Here is a 12667-nt window from a genome sequence, read left to right as displayed (position 1 = left end):
AGCATCACAGACTCAGACTCAGAATAAAACATGCATGAATGCAACTTATATGAATGCAGTGATCCCCACGCGATGACTAAACCAACCAACACATGACATACCAACAAATGCAATTAGGCGACTAAAGATCAATCAAATCACGCAAGCTAACATACAACTAGAAACGTGGTGTGTGCGAATGTTTATCATATATGCTTCGAAAATAGATCAATCACCATAACTTAATTATCCTCAAGGCAATCACAAGCTTATACGAAGAATATATTCTAGACACAAAATGACTTATAACACTTCAAGATTATTGGAGTTTATTACGGTATCATGCTTTTATTCAACACATAAAACAAATACTTATTTGATCGTGCAATGAGTGAGGTCCACCAAAGACTTATGCAATGGTACCCATTTAGCGAGCGTTAGGTCAGCGGATCCCAGACTATAAAAGCCTTAGGTCACTAGGAACAAAGTCCCCTAAGAACTTAATAACTCGAATACCAAAGAGCTCACTCGTGATCAATTGTGCATTAAACCATATCTTTTTTCTTTTTCTTTTTCTTTTTCTTTCTCTTTTTTTCTTTAATTTCTGAGCAAGTGCGTTTCGCTCCATCTTGCTTAACCCTAGCCTACTCGTATACAATACGAGCCGGCTACTAGCCATTTGACGCCTAACCACAACTAGCAATGAATTCCAATTTTTTTTCCAACTTTTATCTTTTCATGTCTTTAATCATTAAGAGCCTATCATTAATTCTAAGTATAAGCAATAGATTAACCTAAAAAAACATCAAACTATGACACCGATCTAGTCCTTAAGCATACTCTAAGGCTAAGTGAAATTACAAGTGTTTCTAGCATGTATATCAACCTAACAAGATTCAACATTACTCTAACGCTATCACTACACTCACATCAATATCACATATTAATCGGTAAAGCAACACAAAGGGATCATGGTATATGTATGAGCTATATGACATGATAAATAAAGTTATAAATAAAAAAAACTATATGGCAAAAATATGCAACTATATGAACTAAACTAACATGAGAATGCAATTACATGACACACACACAAATATGTTCCTTAACTACCACCCCCAAACTTAAAATCTTCACTGTCCCCAGTGAAGGTAATAGAAAGGAACATAGGGTATACCTACTCAGACGAATCATCATCATCACCCTCAGAGGGTGGAGTGTCAGGAGGCCAATCAACCTCGCCACCAGTGTCTCAGACAACAGTACCGAAAATGTGTGTCAAATCTTCAGCAAAATATTGGTGGATGTCATGCATGGCCTCCCTACGCCTAGTCAATCTTCTACACTGTGCATCACCAACACTAGTCCTATCAACTACCTGTTTCCCATGAGAAGAACCCTTTGTAGGCACTGGAGGATTCGCTCGACTACCCTCTACATCATCAAAAATATTTCCCAAGCCGTTATCATGTGGCGCACCTAAGAATGCATAACTCAAGTGATCTGGTAGTGGGTGAAGCTCAAGTGTGGAAACATCTTCAATAGATGGTTCGAGACGCTCCTGAGAAATATTCAGCTCTGCTATCCCATGAGAATCTAATGGCATATCCAATGTCCTCTCCCACGAAGGTGCATTCGAAACTTGCAGTTGCCTTGCTCCTTCTTCATCTTCAATAACTGATTCCCCTATTAAGGATCTCTCTAAGGTATCTGACTTTGGCATTTGCTCAGGCTCTGAATTTACTGCAGAGTCAACCCACTCTACTTTAAAGCACTCCTCTTTAGCTGTGGGTAACTTTATTTCCTTGAACACATTAAAAGTGACCTTTTTATCGTGAACCTTCATCGTAAGCTCTCCTTTTTATACATCGATCATAGTTCGTCCTGTAGCCAAGTAAGGTCTTCCCAAGATTATGGGAATCTTCTTATCTTCCTCGAAATCAAGAATTATAAAATCTGCAGGAAAGATGAGCTTGTCCACCTTTACTAGCACGTCCTCCACAATGCCTCGTGGGTATGTAATCAAACGATCAGCCAATTATAAAGACATGTAGGTGGGCTTCGGATCAGGAAAATTCAGCTTTTTGAAGATAGAAAATGGCATCAGATTGATGCTTGCTCCCAAATCGCAAAGGCACTTGTCAAATGATAACTTGCCAATGGTGCAAGGAATGGTGAAGCTACTTGGATCCTTAAGCTTTGGAGGTAACTTTTATTGCAGCACGACACTGCACTCTTCCGTTAGAGCAACGGTATCAAGATCATCCAGTTTCACCTTCCTCGAAAGAATACCCTTCATGAATTTCGCATAACTAGGCATTTGTTCAAGAGCCTCAGCGAAAGGTATGTTGATGTGAAGTTTCTTGAACACCTCCAGAAACTTAACAAATTGCTTGTCCAGCTTTTGTTTTTGTAATTGCTTAGGAAAATGTGGTGGAGGATAGAGATGTTTCTCCCCTGTATTACCCTCAGGAAGAGTGTGTTCAACAATAGTCTTCCTTGGTTCCCCCTCTTTCTCCTTTTGCTTTCCTTCTTCATCTACAACTTCAACTTTTACATCCTTTACTTTTTCAGCATCAGCAACTTTTTCAGACCTTAAGGTGACAGCTTGGACTTGCTCTTTAGCTTCCTTCCTGCCTGGCACTTCAGTATCACTGGGAAGTGTGCCAGGTTGACGATTGATCAAGGCATTGGCTATTTGTCCAATTTGATTTTCCAAGGTCTTGATAAAAACAACCTGACTTTTGCACAACATCTTTAACTCATCGAAATCAGCGCTAGAAGGTGGAGCATCACCTCCTTGTTGAGGATATGTTTTTCTTTGAGCAAATTGCTGAGGTTGCTGGAATACAGGTGGATTAAACTGTTTATTTGTAGCTTGATGATATGGTTGCTGAACAACATTCTGATTATTGCTCTAGTTGAAATTGAGATGATTTCTGTTATTAGGATGATAAGTAGCGGGCACAGGCTGCCGCGGTCCTTGAAAATTTTTCACATACTGAACAGATTCATTAACAAGAGAACACTGATCCGTAGTATGAGAACCCGCACAAAGCTCATAGACACTAGCTAATTGATTTACGCCATAGTTGGTTAAAGAATCGACCTTCATAGACAGCGCCTTAAGCTGCGCTGCAATAGCTGTAGCTACATCAACTTCCAGAATACCTGCTACTTTCCCAGGCATCATCTTTTGAGTTGGGTTTTGATAATCATTTGCAGCCATAGTTTCAATGAGATTATAGGCCTCAGTATAGCTTTTGGCCCACAAGGCGCCTCCAGAAGCTGTATCGAGCATGGGTCGAGATTGGACCCCCAAACCATTGTAGAAATCAGTGATCACCATCCAGTCAGGCATACCATGATGTGGACATTTTCTCAACATCTCCTTATAGCGCTCCCAAGCCTCGCACATAGATTCTCCTGGTTGCTGCGCAAACTGAGTAAAAGCACTCCTCATAGCTGCAGTTTTGGCCATTGGATAGAACTTCACTAGAAACTTTTGCGCAAGATCTTGCCAAGTAGTGATGGACCCAGCTGGTAAAGAATGTAACCAGTCCTTAGCTTTGTCCCTCAGAGAGAATGGGAAAAGCCTCAGCTTGATAGCCTCATCAGTAACACCATTATATCTGAAAGTACTACAGATCTCGACAAAATTCCTGATATGCATGTTGGGGTCTTCAATCGCAGCCCCTTCGAAAGAAACAGAATTCTGCACCATCTAAATAGTGCCCGGCTTGATTTCAAAAGTATTGGCCTCAATAGACGGATGAAGGATGCTTGACTGAATGTTATCAATTTTAGGCCGAGAAAAGTCCATAAGAGCTTGATCAGCTTGAGCTAGACGATCACCCATTGTTGTAAGTCCTTTCTTTTCACTCTCTTTATCCGAATCTTCAAAAACTGTCTTCTCCGGAAAGTCAAGAGCTTTATCTGTTTCCCCAGCTTTATCCAGATTTCTCTTAGGAGTGCGAGAACGTGTTTGCATAACCGCTCGCTAGAGTACCTGAAAAAACCCGGAAGCAGTAAGTAACAAGTCTTAATCAATAAATCCTAATGACCACTGATGGCAAGTACATAAACTAAATAAATTAACACCGAGTCCCCGACAGCGGCGCCAAAATCTTGTTAGGCACAAAGCATGCGCTAAATAATTTACGCAAGTATACGCGTTCGCAAGTAATATAGAATGATTTCTAGTTCGTTCCCACAGAGACTCTGATTAATCATATTTAATTAATACTTACTCACCAATGTATGATTATTCTTCAATGTCAAGACAAATAATAAATAGGGTTTTGATTAAACTAAAAGATTATACTAAATAACAATAACTAAGAAAATTGAGGTTGAATTACTATATATGACAAACATGGGATTCTAACTTCATTAAATACTTCATTCAATAGCCTTTTCATTCTTAACCTTAGCATGTGATGGTGATGACACTAATCAGATGACATGAAACTGATAAACGCCAACTTTCGTTGCACGAGTACCATTCTACCAGACATCCACAAAAGAGATAGAAGCTGAATAGGCACCAATTATATTGAGACCCTATATGTCTATAAAATTTGACAACATAACGGTTTAAACACAAGTTATCTATCTTGATTACATAGGGAAAGTAAGATGGTTAAAATTACCTACGAATCATGCACAACAATAACACATGAACTTATGCTAGCATGACAAGTTCTAAACCTCTATATTCACTATCGCTTCAATAGAGATTAACACGCTATCTTATATGTTAGCTACGCATAAGATGAATAAGCATAACCAAAACTAGGATATCAATCAATCACCACACACTAAGGTATGAAAACAAATTAACTATAAAAATCCATAAGTAAATCCGTTAAAACCCCACGATAATGATTAGCCCATAATCGGACTCATCATCAACGTGTGTTCTGATGAAAGCATGATAATAAACAATATAAGAGTGCTAAGGTTCAAGAACAAATCGAAAACGAGCATCCAAGTATCAACTATATTGAAGTAAATAAGAGTCTTCTTCTCCGTAGCCTTCTCGTGCTCTCTAGGTCTTCTTATTGCTCTCCCCGGCCTCCCTCTTATCCTTTAAAACATCTTCCCATAAGGTTTATATAGGAGTCCAGGAGTCACCACGCCAACAGAAGCCCAATTGTACTTGAACTAATAAAATCCAGATTCTGAAATTCCGCCCACAGGCGGTCGCCAGCTGCCTCCACGCGGCCGCTTGCTAGCACGCGGTCGTCTGCAACCTTTCTGGAAAATTCCTTATTTTGCTTTTATTTTTGCTGATTTCTTTGCTCATCACCCCTAGACTGATTCCAAGCACTTCCTTAAGCTTTATTTGATGAAAACCGCCTATCTAAGCAAGTTATACCTTGAAATGCAAAAACACTCGAAAACGCGTTAAATACACAAAATACTTGAGCCCAAAACACCAACTCAAGCTGCTATGAGACACTATAAGTGGTATAAAATGCCACTTATCACTCCTCTGTATATATCATCTTCAGACATGCTCTCAGAAGAATGATTCTAGGTACTACTTTGGAGGAAATGAAGTTCGAAGACATACATGGGCCTGTCTACGGATTTGAGAACCATGTCGTACCAGTTCAAGGAGTCATGGACATTCCAACCACCTTCGGCACCTCTCCGCAGGAGGTAACTGCTATGGTCAAATACTATATCATTGATATGGCTTCTCCCTATAATGCTATTATCGACCAACCCATATTATTCTTCTTGGGTGCTATTATATCCTCCCCCATAAGAAAGTAAAATTTCCTACCCCATGGGACCTGGAGAGCTGATAACTGATCCCATAGCCTCTCAGTACTGCTACTCCACTTCTTTAAGATTGGCTCAAACCCAGCCAAAAAAGAGGAAACTCTACGGAGAGGCGAAGGAAGGAAGCTCCCATAAAGCAATTAAGATTTTACAAGTGAAAACCTCACAGATATTCTTAATAGAACGTGCATTTTCTTACTCAGAAACTTCCCTGACAAAAGCTGAGCTACATCATACACCTAAATTTGAGCCTGGAGAGCCCGTAGAAAATATTGAGCTGACAGAAGGTGATCCTACCTGGTGTGTTACACCCTCCAAACCCGGGTCAGAAGTTTGGGGGTCCACAACACACACCATATTTAAACTTGTTTATGAATATAAGAATATATATATATATGCAATGACCCTACTTACCATATTCCACGGATCGACACAGTCTAAAGTATGTCCACAAGCCACAACCTTATTTATATTACAAACATTCCAAATCCCAATTTATTTTATCTTACATTCGAAGTTCCAACTTTATTATAAACTATAAACATAACCAAGCCAAACATCCTCTGCTAGTCTATTCCAATTCAACCTGGATACCTAGCTTGCACACTTGTCTGGGGATCCTCGCTACCACCAGTTTCCTTTTTCACTGGAAAATAATATAAACAGTTTTGCAAGAGTGAGCTAACTATCTCAGCAAGTCACAAAGACAGTAACTGAGATTAACAATGATCAATTGAAATGATATAAGGAATCAAGTTTATTGATAAGCAATGATTAGAATTGGATATTCATTTTCCCTTTTAAAAACCAAGGTTAGGCTGCTGATCAGTCATGCACTAACCCCGAGCAAGGCTTCCAGCTTAGCTCTATATACTGGATCCAAGGCACACATTGGCCTACTTTGACCACGAATCTGGTCCGACCACGAATCTGGTCCGACCACGAATCTGGTCCATATTTGAAAACAATCCAATTCCAAAATAACAATCTGATAAACAATGTGTATTAATAATTGAATCATAAACAATCTTTATCTCTAAGTGTAAGGTGATTCAAGATTTCCAAGTAGGTATAATAATGGGATCATAAGAATTGGCTTTTAATTAAAGGAGGAATCAAAAGTAGAAGACCCAAGGTTCAAGGGTTACAAGGAGTGGTCTTCTTGATAATAAAATAAAAAGGGTTGGTGTATCAAGCAATTCAGTACCAAAAATCAATGTGTGGTATATATGTATTTGGGAAGTAGTATCGTATAGGTGTAGTTTGTATTTGAAAATTCAACAATCAATAGTTTACAAGGAACAAGGTTTATGGCTCAAGATCAATAAGAATCAAGGTTAGGGTTGAGTACTTTAAAGTACTTACAATATAGACCAGGAATTTCTGGGAATCATTGTAATATAATCAAAAGAGTTTAAGAGTGTTCACAAGTATACTACAAGAAAGTTCAGGGACACTTGCCTTATCGATTCGCTTTCACTTTACTAGCACTTATCAATTGATTCCCACTCACTGCCTACTTGCTTTCCCTTTCTATATCTCGCTTCCTCAGTTAAACATCATATGTACTTATCAATACTACTTCTCATCATATTCTATTCGTTACAAGCTTCTAACTACCCTTCGTTTTACCCAAATCCGACGTACGGATTAAAAGTCACAGTAGAAACAGTTAAACAACGCATACAAAATCATTTTATACAGCAATCGGGTCACATATAACACATAGCACGTAACATATTCAATCCAAATAATTTTCAAAGAAGATTCGGGGTCAAAATGATTTTCCAGGTATTTAATACGAATTTTTGAACATTTTTCGGAATTAAAATTGGACTCTGAATCATTTTATAATTAAATAATAGGGTTCGAACACCCGAATCTGGCTTTAAAATAATTTTATAATAATTATTGGACCTTAAAAATAATTTAAAATAATATTTTAAAGCTCGAAACTATTTTTCGGAATTTTTAAATAGTTAAATCTAATTATTAAATCAATTAAAATTAACTAATAATTAATTAAATTAATTAATCAGTTAATATTAACTTAATCAATTAATTAAAATAATTAAAAACTAATTAAAATTAATTAATAAAATAATTTTGATTTATTTTTAAATAAATAAGTAATTAAAATAATTTTATAAATATAATTTAATCATATCATATCAAAAGCATCAAGAACAAAAATTCATAATTTAATTTATAATTAATTCGAATTAAAATAATTAAATCAGAAAAATACCTTGATTTCTGGGTAAAAACTGATGATTGATTATGATTCTATATTTCGAGAGCTTCGTTTTGATATATTGCACGCTTGAATCGGAGTTCGGTAACGCCTTCGTTTGTGCGTTTGATTCTCAGAAAAGTATCGGTTTCTAGGGTTTTTCTATGTATTTACTGTATTTTTACTGGTTGTAAATGAATAAATGAATAAAATAAAATAAGAAATATGCTATTTATATTTACGGAATATTGGTTCATCCTGGATCATTTTGGATCGTTAAATTAGTTACTTAGTCACTATGTAACTACAAAAACGATACGATTTAATACCTGTATTGGATAATTATCCCAACCGGGCTTTTATAAAACACTTTATATGAAAATAATGTAATATTATCTCGTCTTTCGAGAATACGACTTTTGTTGATTCACCGAAATGATTATCGTATCAACAATCTTGCGCCGAGCCGCGCACGGGTCAAACCGTAATCCGGATCGAAAAGTCAAAACATGGAAAATGTCCGGAACGATCATATTAGGTTAGGAAGGAGTTTTCGAAAGAGTTTCGGGTTGTAAAAACGTAAAAATGGTTGAGGTTGGGCGATTCCCGGCTTTATAAAATAATTTTGTAATTATTTAGAAAATAATTAATAAATTCATAAATTAATATAAAATCATATAATACTCCAAAAATTACCAGAAAAATTCCTTAATTGTCTTTATTTTATTCTGGACATAATAAAATTAACACACTCACATTTTATCACATATATACATCTAAATATTATTATCAATCAGCAGATAATTCACCAAAATTCACATAATAATTACATAAAAATTATTTACTGATAAAATAATTACACGCGATATCCTGGACATTACATGGTGTATTTCTATAGGATCGCATCTCCAGCCTTTTCTAAAGCAGGAATTCATTCAACTCCTACGGAAGCTCCCAGACATATTTGCTTGGAAAACTGAAGATATGCCTGGCCTTGATGAGTCTATTGCCGTCCACAGACTCCATATCGATCCAATAAGACGGTGGTCAAACAGAAAAGGAGAAATTTCACACCCGAAAGACAGCAAGCCATATATGAAGAAATCTAAAAACTGTTGAAAGCCAAGTTTATCTACGAGATACAATTTCCCGAATGGATATCAAATATTGTGCTGGTCAAGAAGGCTAGTGGCAAATGGCAGGTCTGCATTGACTACACATACTTAAACAAAGATACTCCCAAAGATTATTATCCCCCTCCTCACCATTGACCAGCTGGTGGATGCCACTGCGGGAAATGTTCTCTTCAGCTTTCTTGACGCGTTTTCAGGGTATAACCAAATCAAGATGGCTTTGGAAGATCAGGCCGAAACCGCCTTCATTAGCCATCGAGCGGTATATGTTTATCGAGTCCTCCCTATAGGATTGATGAATTCCGGAGCTAGTTATCAACGGACCATGAATAAGATATTCTCCAAATAAATCAAGAGAAATTTGGAAGTGTATGTGGATGACATGATTATCAAGTCTAAGTTTGAAGAAGGACACCTACATGATCTGAAAAAGACTTTTTAACCATCCGAAGTCATGGTCTTCGATTGAATTCCTCAAAGTGCACCTTTGGAGTATCTAGTGGAAAGTTCTTGGGCCACATGATCAGCGGGCGTGGCATGGAAGTTAATCCCGAAAAGGTTAGAGCTATATTAGAAATGCCCACTGATAACTCCCAGGCAAATTCAATCGTTGAATGGGTGCTTAACCGCCTTACGCAGGTTTGTCTCTAAATTGGTCAAAAAGAGTATCCCCTTCTTTGATGCACTGAAAGGAGTGAACAAATCGAAAGAAGTGCAGTGGAATCCTTCTTGTCAAGAAGCTTTCGACTCCTAGAAGAATTACTTGTCATCTCCACCAATTCTTTCCTAACATCTTTCTGGGGAACTTCTATGTCTGTATCTGGCCGTAGCTCCTGGGGCTTTAAGCTCACACCTGATCCACGAAGATGGAGATAAGCAGTTTCATGTATACTATATTAGTCATGTTTTACGGGATGCAGAAACCAGATATCCGACTATTGAAAAAAATGGTATAATCTCTTATGCTTGCTAGTAGAAAGCTCCGCCCATATTTTTAAGGGCACGACATCAAAGTATACACCAATCAATCTCTACGGAAGATTCTCCACAAAACAAATATTTTTGGAAGATCAGTGAACTGGGCCGTAGAGCTCAGCCAGTTTAATATTACCTATCTATCTCAACCATCTATCAAAGGATAAACTTTAGCCGAATTCTTGATCGTATGCTCTGCACCTTCAAAAGCTGAAGCACTTCCGGAAAATCCTTCACAGTTGGCTCATTTGCCTCTTCCTTGGCTGCTATTTGTTGACGGGTTCTCCACTTTGGACAGTAGTGGAGCTAGAGTCCTATTGATAAGCCCCGAAGGATTCAAAATCCAACAATCCATAAGATTCAACTTCCCTGCTACCAATAAATGCTCAGAATATGAAGCCCTTCTAGCTGGTCTACGATTAGCCAAAGCTCTTCAAGTGCAGCATTAGAAAGCTCATAGTGACTCCCTTGATAATAAAATACCTAGAAGAAACCCAAGCTAAACTTCTGTAATTTCGCATTCCCACCCTTGAAAGAGTTGTACAGAAGAAAACCAAAGGGCTGATATCCTAGCAAAATTAGCTACGGACGAAAATCACTTCCCTTCTACTGGTCTTTACAAAATCTTACTGACATCCCCTTCAGTAACTCTTCTAGCCAAACCTATCCCAGAAATATTGCTACTCTCCTACAGACCAAATTGGATGACTCCGATCTACCTCTATCTCCAAGAAGGAATCCTCCCTCAGAACAAAAGGGTTGTTCAATTGTTACGCTCTAAAGCAGCTCATTACACTGTTATGGATGATACCCTTTATCGAAGATCTTTCTTAGCCCCTCTCCTTAAATGCATTGATTGTTCGGAAGCCGACTATTGTATGTCGAAGTCCATAAGGGAATATGTGGAATCACTTATCTGGAGAAGCTCTTGCTCAAAAAATCATCAGACAAGGATACTACTGGCCTACTTTGAGGAAAGATTGCTTAAACTATGTCAAGACTTGTGCCAAGTGGTAGTTTCATGCTTCAGTTCCCCGACTGCCTCCGGCTTTCCCTACGGCCATTTTGTCTCCAATTCCCTTTGATACTTGGGGAGTAGATATCATGGGACCCTTTTGAAGGGTTTTTAGCACATAAATGCAATGAAAAACGTAAATTTAAATCTTAAAAATCGAAACCCTCCGCAGGATCCATGCGGAAAATAATATTTAATTCGTAGTTTAGTATGTTTACCTTAAGAAGCTTTACGTTAATTGAAAGATGGAGGTCTTGAATGATCACCACGTAGCCCGTCGCTGGAACGATCTATGCCTTGAAGGTATCCACACGAATGATCGCCCGGAGGATGGGTGTGTACTAGCACGTTCTTGAGGCCACCTTCTTGCCCTCTCTATCTCTCTTCAAGCTGCTAGGGTTTATGTTTTATCAAATAAAATGTGTTACCCTAATTCTATTAGAAAAAGATATTATATAGGCAAGACCTAATGGGCCTCCAACCCTAAACTGAATTTTAGAGTTATTAATATTATTATATTCAAAATTCTAATTATTCTATTATTAAGTCTCACTTAATCATCCAATAACTTAATTTCGGATTTAATATTAAATTTGAATTTCTTATTTATTTAATTAATTAAGTCACACTTAATTAATAACAAATAATTTGAATTACTTACATTTAATTTAAATCCGAAATTAAATTAAATAATCCTCCAATCATTCTTTGTGCGACCCTTTAGGTTATTATTACGTTGGCAACAATTTTAAATCTAATTTAAAATCATAAAAAATGAGCGGCATCTAGTAATACATCATTGTTACTCAAGTAATAATAATTAAATCGTTGATCAATTAATCCTTTCGTGAATAATGTACAATGTAATATAATCCCTTTAGCCTTATATTATATATCAAACTCGAGGCATGCATTATGTCATCCTTTGTTAACGTTCAATCCTTCTTTCCTTGATCAATGAGTAAACTATTAAACAAATCAGTATTTGAGCACGACCATGCATTTTATAGTCTTACTCAATCAAGAGGCCAATAATATCACTCCTTTAATAAAGAAGGGCTAAATCCCATCTAGATCATTCATATTTCTCATACGATTCATAATGTACCCAATGTCTACTTTTATTATTACCCGGTCAAGGATAACTTTTAATAGTATCATAGTATATTAATTCTCGTATAGAAATATAATGATTTCAGGTCAAAGGACTAATACATCATTATCACTGTGAGATTAACTTATGACACTATAAACATGTAGTATCTCACAATGGGTCAATCCAACACCATGTATTCAATACATGTGCCTGTGTTTTAAATTTAGTATCACCATACCTATGATCAATGAGATATGATCATCAGCCAACAAACACACTAGTCTCAATGTATTTATTATCGTCCCTTAACAATAATACTTGACTAAGGATCTTTAGGAATATTAATACTATTCTCATAATCTCATTTCTAAGTCACGTACTTAGAGATATAGATTTATATATCATATTCCAAGGACATTTATTAATCTAACATCTTATCGCAG

At 37.0% G+C, this 12667-nt stretch overlaps 1 non-coding gene across 1 annotated transcript; it reads left to right on the top strand.

Annotated features, from left to right (window-relative positions):
* Positions 1-3338: 3338 nt before the first annotated feature.
* On the top strand, positions 3339-3445 carry LOC141669321 (small nucleolar RNA R71). Its single transcript, XR_012553608.1, has one exon. It is a non-coding gene; the product is annotated as a small nucleolar RNA R71 (small nucleolar RNA).
* Positions 3446-12667: the final 9222 nt, after the last annotated feature.

This window comes from Apium graveolens, chromosome 6 (genome assembly GCF_009905375.1).
Source record: "Apium graveolens cultivar Ventura chromosome 6, ASM990537v1, whole genome shotgun sequence".
Lineage (NCBI taxonomy): Eukaryota > Viridiplantae > Streptophyta > Magnoliopsida > Apiales > Apiaceae > Apium > Apium graveolens.
This window is presented reverse-complemented; position numbering and strand designations above follow the sequence as displayed.